At 32.2% G+C, this 21,223-nt stretch overlaps 1 protein-coding gene across 4 annotated transcripts in view; it reads left to right on the top strand.

The window, feature by feature from the left end:
• Positions 1 to 21,223, top strand: part of LOC115886681 (UNC93-like protein) — a 231,945-nt gene that overhangs the window by 86,472 nt on the left and 124,250 nt on the right. The window contains exon 1 of one of the 4 annotated variants that reach the window (XM_030905934.1): positions 10,959 to 11,248. The exons of 2 other annotated variants lie outside the window; for them this stretch is intronic. The gene's annotated coding sequence lies outside the window, so the exon portion shown is untranslated. Of the gene's footprint in view, positions 1 to 10,958; positions 11,249 to 21,223 lie in introns of those variants that run through there. One more of the 4 variants, XM_030905939.1, reaches the window with a different exon arrangement.

The following is a 21,223-nucleotide window of genomic DNA, read 5'->3' as shown; positions in this document are numbered from 1 at the left end:
GACTCATTTTCTATCACATGTTTACGTTTATATTCGAAAATACCTGTAAAATATGTCAAGACTGTCGAACGCTGGACCTTAAAATAGGAAAACAAGTTGTGAAACACCTGTTTTTCGGATTTTTATGAGACGATTTTGTCTAACGTTTGTTTACCAACAAGCTAGGCAGAGCAACGAACTTATAAATTAATGGATAAAATACCAATTTTAACCGATGGTCTTCTTCATTAAATTTAACCAACGCCAGATCTCTGTTTGAACTGGATTTTCTTCATTCGGTAATTTTCCATTGCGGTGACCAAAATAGATCTGTTTCATTGCGTCTGCTGGAGGCATTAAAACAAATCAGTTTTATTTCTAGCAATAATTACAGCAAATAAAAAAACAAATAAAATTGATTTTAATTAGTTTTTTTTCTATCATACTTGACACACATAGGTAATTATATTAGGTTATTTTTCCATCATTTTTTTTATTCTAAAGCCTTATTTAGAACCTCTTCATATAAGTTTACGATCATTCACAATAGGTATGTTCTCAGAAGAATCCCTGGCTAGTCAGCGCGTTTCTTATTGGTTCAAATGTGTCGAAACTAGACTAAAAATCAGGTTGCTACGCATTTTAACCAATGAGAAACGTGCTGACTGGTCAGGGATTCTTATGAGAACAGACCTAATGTATAAAAAATAAGAAGAAAATCTACAAAATAAAATATTTATTTTTAGCAGCAGTTAGGTTTACAGATATATGCAAATTTGCCTAACGAACAAAAAAATGCTTAACGTTTCGGAAAGTTTATCTCTTTCCGTCGTCGGAAGCAAAAAAAATACAAAGAATAAGGAAAAAAAACTATTTAAAATATTTAAATTCAACTATTCGAGAACACTTTACTTTTTAAAACAGATACGTCTACAAAAACCGTTAACGTTCTGTTAAAATGACATTATATCCAGTTAAACTTCATAATTAACAATTACTACCTGATAAAAATTACTTAATAAGGTAAAACCAAAAAGCCCCAAACTTTCTGTATGACTATTTTTAATTTTTACGTATGTTATGTTTATTTATGTTATGTTCTTTAAAATCAAAGAAGCGATTGCCATTACTAACATCTACAGATGCATGAGCAATATATTTATGTTTATTAGGTTGTATTAAAAAAGCCTTTTTTATTTTTCATTTAGAGGCTATCGCTTCTTTCATTATAATTTTAGCGTTATTAAAATTTATTCTGTGCCTTGTGTCTCATGAAGCTACTATCCTAACACTATCCTACTACATAAAGCTACTATCCTGACACACGATTTTTGCTTTTTTCTTTTTTTTTAATCAAAAAATAACCATTTTTAGTAGTAGTTTTAGTTAAATAAAAAATAATGGAGATTATGCACAAAATTTTAAAATATTTTAATTTAATTTTACTAGTTTTTGACACTTGATTTGACATGACAGCGACAGAAGGAAATGCAATGTTGCCAGTTCCATTGAATTTTCTTTTTATGTTTTTTATTTTTATTTTGAAAAATAGCCATTTTTAATAATAATTTTAAATAAAAAAATTGCACGAGACAGCAAAATATTTTGTTATATTGTTGGTGCTATTTGGAATCTGTTTCTCCAACAAATCAGAGATCATCACCTTTGTTTTATTTTGATTTAATAAACTAACCATTAATTCAATCTGCTCTAGGATATAAAAAAATATAAATAAATAAATAATAGTTTATTGTCTAACAGGAAATCCCAAATTAAAGACAATTGTGTACACTAAAAAATTCAGAACAAATCAACAATAAAAGTACAATGCAAAATATAACAAATCTATATGTAATCTTAAAAAAAATAACACCTAGTATAAGTTGAAAAGTGAAAGTAAAACTCTAATTCTAACGAACTACAATAAAAAATATAAAAAAATGCTAGGATTCTTCATTTGCCGGACCAAAACATTCCTGAATTGACGCAGCAAGTCGCCAAATATATCCACAGATGCCAGGCTCTCAACATCATTGAAATCAGTACAGGCCCGGTAGAGGGGTGCCTTATCCGCTAAACAAGTCCTGACGTTTGACAGGTAGAACGTGTTTTAATTTCTGGTACGGACGAACGGAGCTGTGAAAAGTTCAGCCGAGCTAATAGCGAAGCGCAGTCCGCATGACCGTTACAAAGTTTATAAAGGAAAGATAAAAGCTTTATTCGGGTTCTTGTTATTATCAATTCAGAACCGTCCTAAAACTCTGCAGCGCATGCGCAAATAAAATAATGTCTTCATATTTCCTTCTGCGCAAACGCATCACAGTTCTCGGACGGTTCAGAATCGGTAATAAGAGAAACCCGAAGTAAGCTAAAGTGTGAAGTCTACGAGTTTGCTCAATAGATAAAAGATCAAACCTTTGCAACAGCTGTAAGTGGTTATAACCACGCTCTGGGAAAACACCATCCAGTTTGAACGAGAGATATTTTAGGAATTTACGCTGAACATTTACTAATCTCCGTATATGGACCTGGTGAATTGATGACCCAATTTGAGAGGCATAATTGATTTTTGATTTCATAAGGCTCACGTATAATGCCGTTAGACATAATGGACTATTGAAATCTTCTGTGGATCTTAAGAGCGCCACGGGATACATCATCAATATGTATGTTAAAAGTCAGTTTCTTATCCAAGTTAACACCCAAGTCCTTAACATGCCAAGTCCTTAACAATTTTTCAGGATTGCGCTATTTATGGTATAGGCGTGGTCAAGTTCAATACGTTTCAGAGAATAGGACATTTTTTTACATTTAGAGGTGTTTAAAGCAAGTCGATTTTCCACGCACCAATTAGAGATAATATCAAGATCGGCCTGCAGACGGATGCAGTCATACACCGGACGACACTAAAAATCTTCAGATCATCTGCAAATAAAAGCGAACAGCTCTTTAATTGGGACACTATATCGTTTATGTATATTGAAAATATCGGTGGTGCCAAACAGCTGCCCTGCGGTGCACCACTAGTGGCTATAAAGGGACACGATCTGTGACCATTATATTCAACATATTGCTTGCGTTGATGTACATATGAGGAAAAGAACTTTATTAAATTAATTATTATCAAATCCCATTTGTGATATTTTCTCTGCCATAATCCCATGGTCCACCTTATCAAAGGCCTTCGAGAAGTCTGTGTAAACAGCATCAACCTGATAACCTTCATCGATAGAGTTATATGTATATTCAAGAAAGCATTTTAAATTGGTGACAGTTGATCGATGAGTTATTATAGTTTAACGGTACACTTAGGTATGTGTCTATTAAATTTTTTGCATAAATCACAAACAAATATGACGCATAACGTAGTAAAATTTCTAATATCTTATGTCTACGAGTACCTACTTATTAAGAATTAATTATGTTGTCATTAACAAATTACCCAGTTCTAAGTCTAATTTTAAATAACCAATCGCTTAGTACTTGTAACGAAAGTGTTTATTTACTATTATTGATCACAGGCTACTTAAGAGTAATTTTGCTATTATTTTTTAATAATAGAATGATTTAAAATTGATTTAAAGGAACAATAAATTATTTGAGTAATATAGACACATTTTTAAAATTATTAATAAATTATATGAAGCAAAATATAACCGTAATCTTCCGATATAGGGAACAATCAACATTGATTGAAATAGGTGGCAACACTGTACTAGAGGATTTTAGGATTAGTGATTGGTGCTGATGCTAATTTTTTTGGTTTTTCTTTGTCTTCCTGAAATTTATTTTTATTTTTTTTTGTTTTTAATTATTTTATTTTTTATGTTTTTAATTTATTTATTTTTTGTTTTATTTATTTTTTTCGTTTTTAATTTTTTATATATCCAAATAATATCATCTTATTTTCAATTTCAAAGTAAGTAATTTTCTCACAAATATTTTTCAAAATTTAATTACTATTAACAGACATGTTTATGTTTGAATAAATATGATTTTATATTTTTATAATACATGAAAAGTGTTATTTAGATAAGCATATACTATGTTGTTTTTCGTCTCTGATTTAGACAGAGTTATAAACGATTTTATAGGCCAATGTTGTAAAATAAAGTAGTAAAAAGATAGTAATAAATGTGACTGGTATATTTTACAATAGCATTATTTGCAAAAACGTATTTTTGATATTTTTAATATTGTGCAACTGATTTAAAAATTTAGTCAAAACAAACTCAGAGGTCATTAAGGAACTGATTTTATAATAATTAATTATTTAATAGCGTATGATAATATATATAAAAACAATCACAGCAGATCACAAGATTCTTTTACATCTTATTTTAATCATACTATCTTGCTGGTTTAACCCTAACTGTAAAAAAAAGTAACATATATGTGAGATTATGCAAAATATGTTATGGTTTTTAATTATAGATATAACATTTTTTTTATCGTTATACAGGCTGTCCTATAATTATATCATTATCTCATTAATTGATCTCAAACTTTCTTTATTCTTATTTGAATTGGAATATTAATTTCAATCACAACCAAAACTTTTAAACTATAAACTCAATTGATATATTTATGTGTACTTATCTTATTCAAATGCATGCTCAGAAGCAGTGGCGGATACAGAGGAGGGCCTTGGGACCCAGGACACCCCTGAAATCTAATATAAATTGAGTAAAATATTAGGCTTTTGAGTAAAAAATAGCGCCCTAAAGACCTCATTCTACATTATTTTGTATTTGGGCTCCCCCTAAAATAAATTCCTATATCCGCCCCTGCTCAGAAGTTTAACTTTCTCACTGCTTTAGTTTTTACATCAACATGGTCAGTCAAAAGATATTTGGCAAATATAACTTGTAGGTTTTGTCTTCTACAGCCCTAGCTTTTTCCATTTTTGAAATAGAAAGTGTGTGTTATTTTTCCAAAATACTTTTACGTAATACCTAGCTAATTTCCAAATTTTTCTGTAGGTACTATCATAGCTTTAATTTACTAACATTCCTGAACTTGTTGTTTTATAGTTTTATCTTATCTCTCAGCGCTTGGACGGGACACAACATATGGCATATTGGCACATTTTAGAACTTTTCTGGTACCTTTAGTATGTCGATCCCACTTCTGATGATGATAGTTATGCAATAAAATGCTTGGTGGCAAGTCCATTTCACTCTTAAGACCATGTGTTGACATGAGTCAAAAAAGAAAATATTCAGAAGACATGGTTCTGATCGAAAAATAATGTTTTAGGAAATGTTACTCTTAGGAAATTTTGCTTATTAACTCTGTATAATAAGCAAAATACTAAAGTTTATAAAAAACTGAGTGTATGAATGAAAGTTGATATACCGGGTGCGTCTCAAAAGTGGCTCACCTCTATAACTTTTTTATTTTTTCAGATAAAAAACAGATTTGGTATGTTAGTATATGACATAAATTAGGATTAAGTGATGTATTCAATATTATTTTTGGTCACTTCCTGTTTCACCGGAAATCATTACAACTTTTGATTTTTAAACAGCACACTCGGTATTTTTTTTTACTTTATTCGATAGAAAATGACATTCTGAATAGAATGACATATCATATGTCAACTTTTGACATTTTCGCTTAATAAAAAATCGTATTTTAAATTTCAAACTAGAGTGCCATGGCTGTCAGTGGCGGATTAAGACATATTTGCGCCATATAGGCTAATAAAAATTGGCGAGACCACCATTTTCAAATGGAACGAGGGTGGCTCATTGGCATATTTGGAAAAAGCATTTTTTTACGAATAACCCAAGTAGCATTTGGACGTTATCTAACGTCGGGTATACGTCGCGTTCAATAAACCCGACGTCGGGTACCAACGTCGGTTCGACCGCCTGACGACTCTTATTTGCACCTAAATGGGGAATACAGATTCGGGTCGCCTCGACGTCGGTATCTGACCTAATAGGGAATGTAATTCTACCAATTACCAACGTCATATTACGTTGGATTTTAGTCACTTAAAATTTGTCGCTAAGCACTTACGTTACGTTTGGTTTCATATTCGCTACCAAGAATACATAAAAACCTAACCAAACTACCTAATTACAAATGGATTCATAATCACTCCTCGAATATAACTATAAGTGCCTATCTAATTTCATGTTATAATAATTCTGAATCATTAATCCAGACATCAGTTTTGTCAACGGAAGTCACTTTTTGATATATCTGATTAAAATACTCCGGAAAACAACGAGCGCCTTCAAAATTAGGTAGATTTATGAAATAAAAATATCTATAAAAAGTTACTCGCAAAAAATATTTTTTAATTTTCTAGCTGGTTTAATCATAAAACTGTTCTGTGGTTCCCCCAAACTCAACCTTATCAATATTATTCTACTAGAAATCGAAATGTGAATATAAATTTTAAAAACAAAAACGATTTTAAAATGGCTGACAATCGGATACGTGTTAAGAATAGCGGATTTCTGTGTCCGATTTAATATGAACTACCAATATACCAATTCTCGTCTCACACGACCGAAGTCATCAAACCGGACGACCGGCAATAGTATTATGACGTATATAATTCCAACGTACGCCACGTAACCTCACTTTGCGTATCAGTGATTTGTGGATTTGTGCAACTATATTTTAACTATTATTTAAAATGGGCAGCCACTTTTTTAAGCCTAACCTCACATGTGGGAGGAGGATGGGGTCTGCTGGTTTCCTAAGCTAAAAAATGAAATTAAGATGCACCAGTCTAATGCAGTTATGAGTGGAGGCAAGACATCACTACTACTATTATTATTTTCCAAAAGCCTCGACCTCTTTCTGCAAAATGTAGATGAATGTCTAAATACCTTTTTAGTGTTTTTTTAGGCATAAGTTTGTTTACAAAAACTTTTTATTAGGTTATGTTCATGATGTTCATTAGGTCGCAAATGCTACTTAATGGGTTGTATTTCCGGACGTAAATAGAGATACGTAAATTAGGTTATAAATATGAACATAAAATACAACAAAATATAATTGGGCGTTACTTTGGGGATTATCAGTGAGACGTATCCTATTCGGACAACGGGTAGACGTCGGGCTAGTTCAAGTATATGTACGTCGTGCAAGCCAACGTGGGAACGACGTTGGGAAATTAATAAAAATGGTACGTTGTTATTTTGTACGTCGACAGATCGTTGGATTTACCGACTCGGATCCAACGACCTCGCTTTTAATAGGAAAGCGACGTCACAGGTCGTGTCACCAGCACCCGACCTAAATTTGCACAAGTCTGACGTCGCTTCAGGTCAGATTTAGTTCGAAGTCAGATTGATGCTACTTGGGAATTTGATACAACACAATTGGAATTTCGAGTCAAATTTTTGTTACGAACCGCAAGTTGTAATTTCAAATAAACCATATGCTGATAAAAATCAAAAGTTGTAGTTATTTCCGGTGAAACAGGAAGTGACCAAAAACAATTCAATCCTAAATTATGTCATATTCTAACATACCAACTCTCGTTTTTTTAACTGAAAAAATAAAAAAGTTATGTGGGGTGAGCCACTTTTGAGACTCACCCGGTATTTATATACAGTTCGCTAAAAAAATCACGAAAATCACACTTTAAACTTGACGAAAAAATGCTCCGTTGCGTTTTTATGCATCTGGGTGTAAAAAAGACAAAAATGTTTTTGACCAAAACAGTTTTTCTCTTTCTGTGTGCGTTCGGCCTTAAAATAAGTATCTGACATGTTGATGTTGGTCTGAATAAAACTGCATGAGGAAGAAAAATCTTGTTATTTCATGTAACACACTCTAGAAGGCACCACATGAAAGCTCTTCTTCCCTTTATACCACCTATATACCATAATTTTTATAACAATCGAAGAAAACACTATTAATAGGCAATGTGAAGTCAACAAATCCCTTAACGACGAAGAAAAATGTACCGATGGACCAATTTATATCTAAAATTTCAAATATTTTCAAAGATAAAACGGTTCAAGTCCAAAAAAGTATAAATAAACATTCTAAAAAATGACCACAGTTGTATTTTGAGTTACTTTAGTTTGCAATTATACAATTTAAAATATAATAAAGCATTGTGTCAAGTTTTCTTCTCCAGCTTGTTTTATTTTAATTAAGTAACATTAAAAAACTTTAACTCTCATTTTCTCTATAATTATCTTAAGTTTTCTACTAACCCTTTCCCCCCGCAGCGCGTTATTTTGAGTCGCGTTGTCGCGTCCTCGTCCAAAAAGATTTGGCAGCGGCGGCAATAACCAGTTCGATCCAAGCGGGCCGCGGATTTTCGAATCGTCCTCTCCTCCCGATAGTCGATTGTTTGCCCCGGCATCGCAGCGACAATATCCCGGCCGCGAGTCGCGTGTCATTCGACAGTTGTCTTTCGCGCGATCAACAAGTGTCACCGTCGCGTCACCCCCCGCAGGGTTCCAAGCCCCCCTTTGGTGCCACCCCGACCGCGACCCGTTGCGAGTAAAGGCCCCCTTTCATGCCGTTAGCGGGACGAGCTCGAAGGACCAAAGAACGCAAAGTCAAGTTCAGACCAGACCCCCTGTATTTTTGCGAAGGTGAGTCCAGTCTTGTTTACGTATCTGTCGGAAATAATCGGGTTTGGAGTTTGAAGAAATATTGTTCGGATTTTTAACGGTTAACGTGCGGTCTGGCATACCACTATACTGTTTTGTTATCTATAAGACAGTATAAATAAAGACAACTTCTTTTGTCGAGAACCTTTATTCATAAATTATTTAAAGGATAACAAAAATGTCGAAATACATTAAAATAAACACTAACATATCATAACAAATATATTTTTTCAAACGTCACAAAAGTATAATTTTTTGCGACGTGATTGACAATATCAAAAAGTCATTTTAACGCCTAGGCATAAAAGAAAAGCGCTTTTTTGCCTGGGCACAAAAGTACGAAAATATATTATTAAACTAAAATAAAGTGTCAAATTCGACAGGTGTAACCACAGTTTTTCGATATACAGAGTGTCCCAGAAATAAGTGCAAATATTTTAAGAGGTGGTAGATCTCGATAAAAGAAACATATTTTCTCTTTTTCGTATTTCAAATAAGTCCAAAATAACGGAGTTATTTTACTTTGAAAAGTTCCAAAAAAATTTTTTTTTCCTAAAATTTTGAGGATTTTCTTTTTTGTAAATTTAATCTAATACCTATGTTGCCATATTATCAAGAAATTATGTTTTTTAACTAAAAACTAACAAAATTTCCTAAATTTTTTGCGAAAAATTAGAATTTTCAAAATTTTATTTCGGAAAAAATACCTCATAGGCGTGTTTCTGGGGTTGAACTATATCTGGGACAGCCTGTGTAATTACTTACAAGCTATTACTTTTATTTTTTTATATTATTTGCAACGCTTGAAGAAAAAGTATGTTCTGTTCGGAGTAAAATTGACTTTTTGTGCGCCGCCACAAAAAATTTCATTTTTACTCCTAATAAAATAATATACTATTTTTCTTCAAACGTCACAAAAGTATTAATTTTTGGGAAGAAAATAACAACATATAAAAGTCATTTTAATGTCTTGGCATAAAAGTAAAGCACTTTTGTGCCTGTAAGCACAAAAACAAAGAAAATATACAATGTCTCCGAAAAATCTGTTCTAAAATGATTAATCCCGTTTATACTTTTCCAAATGTCCATACCAGAGAACTCAAACAAAGCTATAATCACAATCATTTACATCCTAACGCGGGACAAACAACCCTTTTTTTTTAGGCCACATGTTTACTTCTAAAGGTAGCCTTATACCTGGTTTCCTCAAACGCACGTCAGTCTTTTAATATTACTAATATTTTTCTGCTACAGATACAGACACACTGCAGCTTGAACAAAGTAGGTTCTAATATCCACAGGATGTACCACAGTCCTACCACCAACTACAAGCCTATACTGCTTGCACGGCGACAAGTTCCATAATATGATTAAATTAATTTTGGATTAGGAGGGGTTGAGGGAGCCCATCTCATTCATCTGGGCTGCCTGAAGTACGCCCAAATGCGCAAGCTTTGTTGCTGCTATATCTCCCCTGGTCTTCACAGTAGGCGAAGGTGGATGATAATGGCGAGACAAAACCTTCATTTCGGCCCTTCGGCACTTTATTACTTGAATTAAAGCAAAACCATCCTGTCGGACATACTTCAACACTGTAGGCTTTGAGCATACCATAAACAATTGAGGCAACATTTTAGAAATTCCAAGTTGAGTGCCCATTCGGTACGCAAGTAAACAAACTGAAACTAATTTTTGAGGAAGTTATTTTAAAATAAAACACAATGGTGGCGAATATGAATAGAGGTGCTAGCCTAGATCATTATATATCTAACTTATTATAGTGGTTGCCTAGTTTACACTCTTGCCTTTTTTTGAACTGACATACAATCACTTGATTTGAATAAATTTCCATAACATCACGGTGAGGTGGTGGAAATACAGCAACCAAAAGTACCATCAATTCCTCATCTTTGAAGAACCCTATAAATCTGCTCTTTGACATAATGGACCTATATACCATAATTTTTATAACAATCACAATAGGGAATGTGAAGTCAACAAATCCCTTTACGACGAAGAAAAATGTACCGATGAACCAATTTATATAAAAATTTCAAATATTTTCAAAGATAAAATGGTTCAAGTCCAAAAAAGTATAAATAAACATTCTTAAAAATGACCACAGTTGTATTTTGAGTTACTTTAGTTTGTAATTATACAATTTAAAATATAATAAAGCATTGTGTCAAGTTTTCTTCTCCAGCTTGTTTTATTTTAGTTAAGTAACATTAAAAAACTTTAACTCTCATTTCTCTCTATAATTATCTTAAGTTTTCTACTAACCCTTTCCCCCCGCGGCGCGTTATTTTGAGTCGCGCGTTGTCGCGTCCTCGTCCAAAAAGATTTGGCAGCGGCGGCAATAACCAGTTCGATCCAAGCGGGCCGCGGATTTTCGAATCGTCCTCTTCTCCCGATAGTCGATTGTTTGCCCCGGCATCGCAGCGACAATATCCCGGCCGCGAGTCGCGTGTCATTAGACGGTTGTCTTTCGCGCGATCAACAAGTGTCAGCGTCGCGTCGCCCCCCGCAGGGTTCCAAGCCCCCCTTTGGTGCCACCCCTACCGCGACCCGTTGCGAGTAAAGGCCCCCTTTCATGCCGTTAGCGGGACGAGCTCGAAGGACCAAAGAACGCAAAGTCAAGTTCAGACCAGACCCCCTGTATTTTTGCGAAGGTGAGTCCAGTCTTGTTTACGTATCTGTCGGAAATAATCGGGTTTGGAGTTTGAAGACACTATACTGTTTTGTTATCTATAAGACAGTATAAATAAAGACAACTTCTTTTGTCAAGAACATTTATTCATAAATTATTTAAAGGATAACAAAAATGTCGAAATACATTAAAATAAACACTAACATATCATAACAAATATATTTTTTTCAAACGTCACAAAAGTATTATTTTTTACGACGTGACTGACAATATCAAAAAGTCATTTTAACGCCTAGGCATAAAAGAAAAGCGCTTTTTTGCCTGAGCACAAAAGTACGAAAATATATTATTAAACTAAAATAAAGTGTCAAATTCGACAGGTGTAACCACAGTTTTTCGATATACAGAGTGTCCCAGAAATAAGTGCAAGTATTTTAAGAGGTGGTAGATCTCGATAAAAGAAACATATTTTCTCTTTATCGTATTTCAAATAAGTCCAAAATAACGGAGTTATTTTACTTTGAAAAGTTCCAAAAAAATTTTTTTTCCTAAAATTTTGAGGATTTTCTTTCTTGTAAATTTAATCTAATACCTATGTTGCCATATTATCAAGAAAGTATGTTTTTTAACTAAAAACTAACAAAATTTCCTAAATTTTTTGCGAAAAATTAGAATTTTCAAAATTTTATTTCGGAAAAAATACCTCATAGGCGTGTTTCTGGGGTTGAACTATACTACCAGTTAAAATTCTTGCACTTATTTCTGGGACACCCTGTGTAATTACTTACAAGCTACTACTTTTATTTTTTTATATTATTTGCAACGCTTGAAGAAAAAGTATGTTCTGTTCGGGGTAAAATTGACTTTTGTGCGCCGCCACAAAAATTTCATTACTCCCTAATAAAAATAATATACTATTTTTCTTCAAACGTCACAAAAGTATTAATTTTTGGGAAGAAAATAACAACATATAAAAGTCATTTTAATGTCTTGGCATAAAAGTAAAGCACTTTTGTGCCTGTAAGCACAAAAACAAAGAAAATATACAATGTCTCCGAAAGTCTGTTCTAAAATGGTTAATCCCGTTTATACTTTTCCAAATGTCCATACCGTTTTAGAGAAAATTAAGAAAAACATGACAATATGGTCGAATTTTTTCAAAGTCCTAAAAAACAAAAGGCGTTTCTTTAGTTATTATCATTTCGATTGCATTCTTTGATGGATGGTTAATATTAAAGTTGATTAACGTCATATTCTTTGCTGTTGTTAAAGTATCATATTTTCCGATAATTGTCATCACCCTTAATAGCATTGAACTAAATAAATTTTGTACTTGTATTTTAAAACAGCAAAAAGTGTTTATTAAAATTAGATGAATAACAATCTATCAAAAAATGAAAGTGAATTTATATTACCATAGAAACGCTTTTTGATTTTTAGAACTTCAACTATAAAAAATTCAATTAAATTTTCATGTTTTTTTTTTAATTTTCTGTAAAACGGTATGGAAATTTGGAAAACTTAAACGGGATTAACCATTTTAGAAGAAGCAAAAATTTTTATGAAGAATGCATTTTTCTCAAAATGTCAATAATAAAACGGTTTTCCTCTGGTAGAGAGAATCCGGGGACATGCTGTATTATTAAACTGACATAAAGTAGTGTCAAATTCAACGAGAGTGTAACCATAGTTTCTTGATATACAGGGTGTCCCAAAAATAAGTGCAAATATTTTAACTGGTAGTATATTTTGGCCTCAGAAACACGCCCATAAGGTATTTTTTGCAACAAAAAAAAATTGAAAATTTGGAATTCTTTAAAAAAAATTTTTATATATTTTGGATTTTTTTTTAATTTCAAGTTAAAAAACATAATTTCTTGATAATATGGCAACATAGGTAGGAGCTTAAATTTACATGAAATAAATTCCAGAAAAGATCTAGTGATTCTCAAAATTTTAGCAAAAAATGATTTTTTTGGAAATTTTCAAAGTAAAATAACTCGGTTATTTTGGACTTATTTGAAAAACGGTAAAGAGAAGAAATGTTTCTTTTGACCAGATCTACCACCCCTTAAAATATTTGCACTTATTTCTGGGACACCCTGTATAATTACTTATAAGGATTACTTTTATTTTTTTTTATATATTAGTTGCAAGAAAGGTTGCAATGTTTTAAATTTTTAAAAAAAATATTTGTGACGTGTAAAAAAAATAGCATGTTTTTTTCGAAGTAAAAATGACTTTTTGAACCTCGAAACGTACAGCTCCGCCACAAAAAGTGTAATTTTTACTCCTAATAAACAACAATACACTATTATGGAGGATTCATCAAAAATTTTATATAATCGTAAAAATTATATTGTTTGATATTTTCAACATTTTTATCACCGAATTACTGTAAACAACTTTAATGCTCGGTCTGTTGATCTTCACGTGATTTGTGATAAGTTTCGTTAATTGTTATGATTTAACAAATATTTTCCCACTATATATTTGTTTTAGTTTTATTAAATATACAGATATATATCAACTATAGAAAATTTGTGTGACTATTATCTCGTATAATGTCTGGAAAAGACAATTTCTAATAAATATTCTATAAGTGCAAATATTTTAACTGGTAATATAGTTCAACCACAGAAACACGCCTATGAGTTTTTTTTCGCGAAAAAAAAATTGAAAATTCTTTTGGAAATTTTTTTAGTTTTTAGTTAAAAAACATAATTTCTTGATAATATGGCAACATAGGTAGTAGATTAAATTTACAAGAAGGAAAATCCAGAAAAGATCCAGTGGTTCTCAAAATTTTAGCAAAAAATCCTTTTTTTTTAATTTTCAAAGTAAAATAACTCCGTTATTTTGGACTTACTCGAAAAACGATAAAGAGAAAATATATTTTTTTATCGAGATCTACCACCCTTTAAAATACTTGCACTTATTTCTGGGACACCCTGTATAATAATATCGCCATATTGTTTTTTTTTCATGCTGACATAAATGTAAGAAAATTTTATCCAATTTGGGTGTTAATGGAAATTCTTGCTTTGCTTTATTATCACCATTATAAATGATTAATTCGACACGAACGAAGTCGCGGGTACACGCTACACAGTGCTTCGAACATATGGCTCTAGAGGACAAAAATGCAAAACTTCTTTTTCATTGTAGGCAATTTATTCAAACTAGGTTTATTTGATACAAATGATGAATACTCTCGTTGTACTAAATGATGATGTTCTTAGTCCCACGTTTATGAAAAAAAATGTTATAAATAATAAAAATGTGGGAGCTCTGTTGCATCTAAGGAAATAATAATTTATAGTATGAAAACGGTGTAAGTATTAAATAAATCCCTGTGATAAAAAAGAATTGGAATAACATTAGAACATGATTCCTACAATATAAGCCAATATAAGATAAAAATGTTTTTCTTTAATGAAAAAGAAACATTAATGCTATATTTAATTAAAAAAAAACTCAAGATACTATAAATTTACTTTAGGACAACAAAATGCATAGATCGTAACTACTCTGATTCAGAAGAATCACTGCTGACAGAATCTTCCAAATTTATAGTATCCAAATCACAGGTAGATGAAATATCCGCACATATAAGATATTTCTGTACATCATTTTCAAATATGTTACTTTTTCGCGTTGTTACTGTTCTTTTTGTTGGTATGAGGGGTTCGGATGTTAATAGTTACCTCTTTAATAGACCATATCAATATATCATTTTTTCGTTTTCTTGGGTATGAGGTTTTATAATAAATTGAAAGATGGAAACTTTTTTATGCGACGTTTCGCTCCAAAATAGTGGGCTTTTTCAGGCACAAGTGGTGTCTCATTTGACTGGAAGGTTCATCAATATCTAATAAAGAACACATTTTTTGGAATACAAATAATTTTGATTCTTGTCCTTATGATCAAGCCAAGTATTAACCAGATCGGCATTGCTTATCAATTTGATTCCATCTGAAAAGTATTATAAAATAAAGTTCGTCGCAAGCAGACGCAGGTGAACTATACAAAAATTAAAAGTGTATGAATATGACAACAAAAATATTCAATAAATACGATATGTTTTGATATGTTTTTTAATGCCTTTTTGAAATTTGAAAACGTAAAATTTGTATACCCATTTAAGAATCATCTTAAAAAATAAATAAAAACTAAACAATCACGAACTTGTTTAGAAATAAATTTAAAGTACATACCTTGTTTAATAACAATATCCATAGTGGCTTTCAATTAAGTACGTACTAACTCGTTTACGTTTAACTCCATATACAGAACTACTATGAATGTTATTCTTTTCATTGATATAAGATAATGATCGCAAAATTTATTTTTAGTGAAAATATTTGCTAACAAAAAAACGGTGTTTATGAAAAATAATATACAGGATGGTTCAACATTGCTATAAGTATAAAATTGCATATTCAGATATTAGTAAATTTTAACTTTTTTTCCATTTTTGTCCATGGGACGAAGCACTGTGCGCTAGTGTAAAAATAAAGAAGTAAAAATCTAAAGTAAAAATTGCTCAGTATGATTTATCTTATTCAACATCAACAGAAAATTAGATATTATGTCAGATTATATAATTTACAGATCACATTATTTCTAAACTGTACGCAGAAAATTAATAGATTTGACGAAATTTAACGATGTTTTCCAAAATCGAAATTCAGATTTATGCCTTTTAGCACGTCTTTAAATAACATGAATCATTTTTTTTGCAAATGGTCGTCTAATTCTCGTTTTGGCAACGGTACAAACGGATTTAGTGCTTCGAAAATGACAAAGCTACAAAATATTTCAAACGGACATAAATATGGCGAGACACACATCATGTCTCAGACACCAAGACTGAGGAAGAATAATAGAAAATATTTTAATATAATATTGTTTCCTGTTTCACAATAAAAATATTTTAAAAAACGATTCATTTTAAAAACTGGAATTTATTTTATTTATCTTGATATATCGAAATTATAATTATATTAATGAACTAAATACAGCCATCAATAAAATGGGAGAATTACCTTTCCAAAAATATAACATACTTGATATTTTGCTCGATTCCTCTTCGAGATATAAGTATATAAAAATTCGCCCGGGCTTTAAATAAGTAGGCTTTGAACGGCACCGGCTGTAATACAAAAAAATTCTAGCTGTGAGCATCAATTAAAACGAAAATAATATTTGCTATGAGAGATGCAGAATTTTATAACAATTTAAAATATATTTAACCAACATCAGCACAGTTAAACTATATCTAATAACAATAAAAATAAATAGCAAACCAAGACATGAGATTTTGCTACAGGTGTTCGACATATCGACCCTCTTCTGTTATGGACAGACGGGGTAGTTTTTGAACATTTCTCGCGGAATTTATTAACTCAGTGGGGGTGAAAGATACCCTCTCTTAACTGCTAAGTATTTTTAATTCTTGTCTAGATTATACGGAAGAATAAGGAACCTTTATTCTTCCGCAAATATATCCATAGGATTAGATCCATGGGCACTAAGTCAGGAGGCCTCGAAAGCCAACGGCTGGGATCTTGGTTAGCTATTCAATTATTCTTGAAATTGGCTGCAAAAATTTGCAGATAACTTCAGCGTTCAGAGGCGGTGTGTCGTCTTGCTGGAAAAATATGTTTTCGAGTTCCATTAAGGGCAAATCATCAATAAGGGGTCCAAAGTTCCAAAGCCTACTAGTTGAAAGTGGCGAACTTTTAAAAATTCTGTATTTCGAAGGGGATTATAACAAAATTGTGCTATATTTTTGGAAAGATAATTTTAAATTCTTTTCAGTTAATTAAAAATATAGAGGGTGTCCCAAATAAAAAATCAATTTTTCTGTTGATAACTCTTAAATTATTAATTTTAAAAAAATTATACTTAAACCATTAAATTCTACGTAAAAAGGTGCTTTGGAAATGTTTGCATAGAAATGCAAAATTTTCCATAGCAAAAAAGTTACAGCGATTTGTTAAAAATGCACAGTTTTGAAAAACACCCCGTAACTCCGAAACGGTAACAGATATTGATGTGCGGTTTTCACCATCATGTTTTTGATGAAAATTGAGCTCCAGACACCGACATTAGTTTTCGTCTATCTCCTATAGAAAAGGATGTTTCCGTTTAAAAGCGTCGAATTTGACTCACCCTGTACAATGAACTAGTGGAAAGAAAATATATTTTAATAAATAATACAACACTAGAAATAGTAGAAGAATATATTTTGAGGCAACTAATACACAGCTCGGGATCTCTACTACCAGAAATCAACAGAAGAATTAAGTTAGCGTGGAAGAAACTCGATCATATTCAAATCTAGAACGCCACTCTATCTAAAGAAAAAAACATTTGACCAATGTGTACCACCAGTCATGACTTATGCATGCGAAACCTGGACACTCAAAACGGACATTATAAGAAAACTGATATATGCTGGGAATAACCAAGAAAGACCGTAAAAGAATAGAGTGGATAAGACAAAAGACCCAGGTAATGGATGTCATCTACAGAATCAAATCCCTGAAACGGCAATGGGCAGGACATCAAAAGATGCACTACAAAAATTACAGCACCACAAGAAATTAAGAGACCTAAAAGAAGACCAAACCTTAGACGGGACCAGGAAAGAAGGATTATTTAGGCCCGCATAGCCAACAAGATAACACTCAACTAATCTTTCTACACCACGTGGGCGTGGAAAAGTCGAAAACCAGACAACAATATGAACAAAAATCAGTTGAGCATTGACTTAGAATAGGCAGAAGAGTTCTTCATAGACTTCTTGGGCACGTGGAATCGGAATATCGGTCGGAAAAAGGCTATTTTAATCCCATTATGGAAACTGGTCGGTGGTCCATGTAAATCCCACAAAATACAATCACGTCTCTGACCAAATGTGTTCCGGAAGACTTAATCCTTCACTAGGAAGACCTGCTAATCACCAACAGGGAATGCTTCACGGAACGGCAGCCAGTTCTTCACGACGACACTCTTCAGCCGGGGAGTACACAAGAAGTGATGCATGGATTCGATTTTCTTCACAAAATCAGATTTCAACCGGAAATCTCCCTCCAGGATATAGATAGAGAACTACATATCTTGACTAGTCCAACTCACAAAAAGGCATAAATAAAAAATGATGTTTTCTCCTCAGCCATATTCCATATCCGGTCAATGAACGAACTAAACTTTAAGAAACTAAAAGAAATTAAGAGACCTAAAAGAAGAGCCTACACCATAACTGGAAATGGTTAAATAAGCTGAAAATGATGATAATAATTCCAAATAGGCATTACCCATATTAAAAAAAGCTGATTACAAAAACTGTATTATTGTGATGAATTTTTCACTAATGGTAGCGTGACCTTGACTAAAAAAAATGGTAGCTTAATATTTATTTAAATATTAATGAGCGGGGCACTTGGATATTGAGAGCAACGAATCTTCGTGGCGTTCTTGTAAATTATTACATTAAATTACCAAGATAAAACTTAATCAAAAATACGTAATAAGCCTCTCATCGTGGATCCTCCTGAAAGTTAGTAATCAACTTCTACTAGGACTTACCAACAATGTCTTAATCTGGTCAGCAGGAACTTGTGGACTTGTGGCTCTGTGCTGTCAATGCTTCGGTACTTCTCTCTTGCATAAACGATCGACGGACCCTTCTCAGTATTCTTTTAAATTTTAGGTTTAAGGTGTTGAAGTAGAAATAAAATGCTGATTTTACACAACACCTACTTTATTACAATACTAAGAAATTAAATAGCGAAAATAAAAGAAAGACAAAAAAATATAAATAACAACTATTTAAAAGTAAAAAGAAAATTAAGCGTTTAAAACAATGAACCTAAAATTATAATAAGATAATATCTAATTCAATCAGAAACTAACTTAGAGAAAGAAAATTAAAATAATTAAAATTTAAGAAAGAGAAAAAAAATAAGAAATCAAATTTAAATTAGGATTTAATTTAAAGAAAGAAATAAAATTTAGTAAACTGATAATCAAAAAATATATGTTAATAAAGAAACTTAGTATTTTAAATTTAAGAACTTCAGAAAATCAAAGACTATTAAAATAAAAAAAATATACCAAGAAATACTGAGATTCACCACGAAGCCGAACACGTCAAACTACTTAAAAAGACAGAAGTGAACTGATTTAGAAAATTATTTTTCTAACACTTGTTTCATCCAGGATAAGTGGGGTAAGTTTGTAGGCTCCACCCATGGTTTTGGTTCCTCGTATCATCATCAGGCACCCTTTTACCGGTACCCTCTGATTGGCCGAGGAGGTTCCAACCCCTAGTGTTTTAGGCTTAACTCACACCATATAACCTAGATGGCACCAGTAATGTTAACTTCAGCTATTAAATTCAATTATCATAAATATCTACGTAAATCTCATTACTTCCTGAATTTACCCTATCATTGTTTACTATATTTTTACCTAACACAAATTGAGGATTACTCTTAAAAAAAAAACCTACCAAATCACAATTCTAATTTATTTTCATTATATTTCAGTGTATTTATTTCTCATAATTTCGGACCTGCATAGGATAAAAAAAGGAGAGCAATCCTTCAGGATAACGTTACGTGAACCTTGTTAATTTAGTTATTTAACTTATTTATATCAAAACGTTTGGTTCGACCAGGGTGGGCTAGTCGTCGGTTTATCGAACATGTGGCATGGGACATGGATATTAAAATAGTTGGTGTCGCGTTGTATAGAGGCTTCTCTATAAGGGTCTGTTTATTTAGTCTGGCTAGAGCTTAGTTCTTACGACTTTGTTGATTTCTATTAAAGATTTCTTGGTTCCCATCCATTCTATAAGGCAATTCATTAATTTTATGATCGTGAGATTTAAGTCGAAAAGAAAAATATTTAGTTTTCCCCAGAGAAAAAGAAGGGTCCCTCAGACTAAACAGATTTTACGACTTTCCTAGAAAATTATCGTGTTAAGGGCGGAAACACGTGTAGACCCCCAAACAAGATAGGCTTATTTTCTTCGCTGTAAAATAAACTGTTACATTATTTATTACATTTTTTAGGATAGCTTCACGCTTCACGTTAGCTTTACACGTTTCACTTTAAACAATAATAAATCAAAGACCTAGATTCAAAATACGTATAAATATTTTTTTCTAGATTCTCCAAGGTAAACGATTATTTTTTTGAATGTTTGTTTCTGTGAGGTCTTTTGCTTTCGAAAATCAAGATCATGTTGCATCAGTGCTTATCAAAACAAGTCGGAAATGATACTAGGGATTCTATGGTTCTTATAAAAAAACTATTAAGTTAATACGACATTGGTTAAAAGGTTATAGCATTGTAAATATAAAGAGGTCTGTAGTTACGAAGCTAAATGGTCTTTTGCAAGATGCTCAAAATAGTATATGAATAATATAATTAAATAACAGAGTCCCTTGTCTGACGAGCTAATTCTATGAGCTCTTCTTCAGTGTGAAGTTAATGATTTTTGTGGTTTTACCGATGGTATCCGTAAAACCTTACGTCGACCTTATAGATCTATTGTATCCTCCTTTGTACTGTCTACCAACAGTCATGACCTATGCATACGAAACCTGGATACTTAAAACGGACATTATAAGAAACTGGAATATGTTGGAAATAAGTAAGAAAGGACCGTAAAAGAATAGAGTGGATACGAGAAAAGGCCCAAGTAATAGAGTAATAGATGTCGTCCACAGAATCAAATTCCTCAAATGGCAATGGGCAGGCCACCACAAAATAAACCACAAAAATTACAGCATGGTACCCACAAGAAATTAAGAGATCTAGAAGAAGACCATACCAGAAATAGGACCATGATATTAGGAAATTAGCGATTGTGATATTAGGAATTAGTGATTACTTGGGCTCGCATAGCCAACAATAGACAACAATGGGCCCAACTACAAAGAGACTACACCATAATTGGGAATGGTTGAATAAGCTGAAA

Source organism: Sitophilus oryzae, unplaced genomic scaffold (assembly GCF_002938485.1).
Source record: "Sitophilus oryzae breed Bouriz unplaced genomic scaffold, Soryzae_2.0 scaffold_494_pilon_pilon, whole genome shotgun sequence".
In the NCBI taxonomy this organism is placed as follows: domain Eukaryota; kingdom Metazoa; phylum Arthropoda; class Insecta; order Coleoptera; family Curculionidae; genus Sitophilus; species Sitophilus oryzae.
Note: the sequence above shows the minus strand (reverse complement) of the source record. Positions and strands in the feature narration are given on the sequence as shown.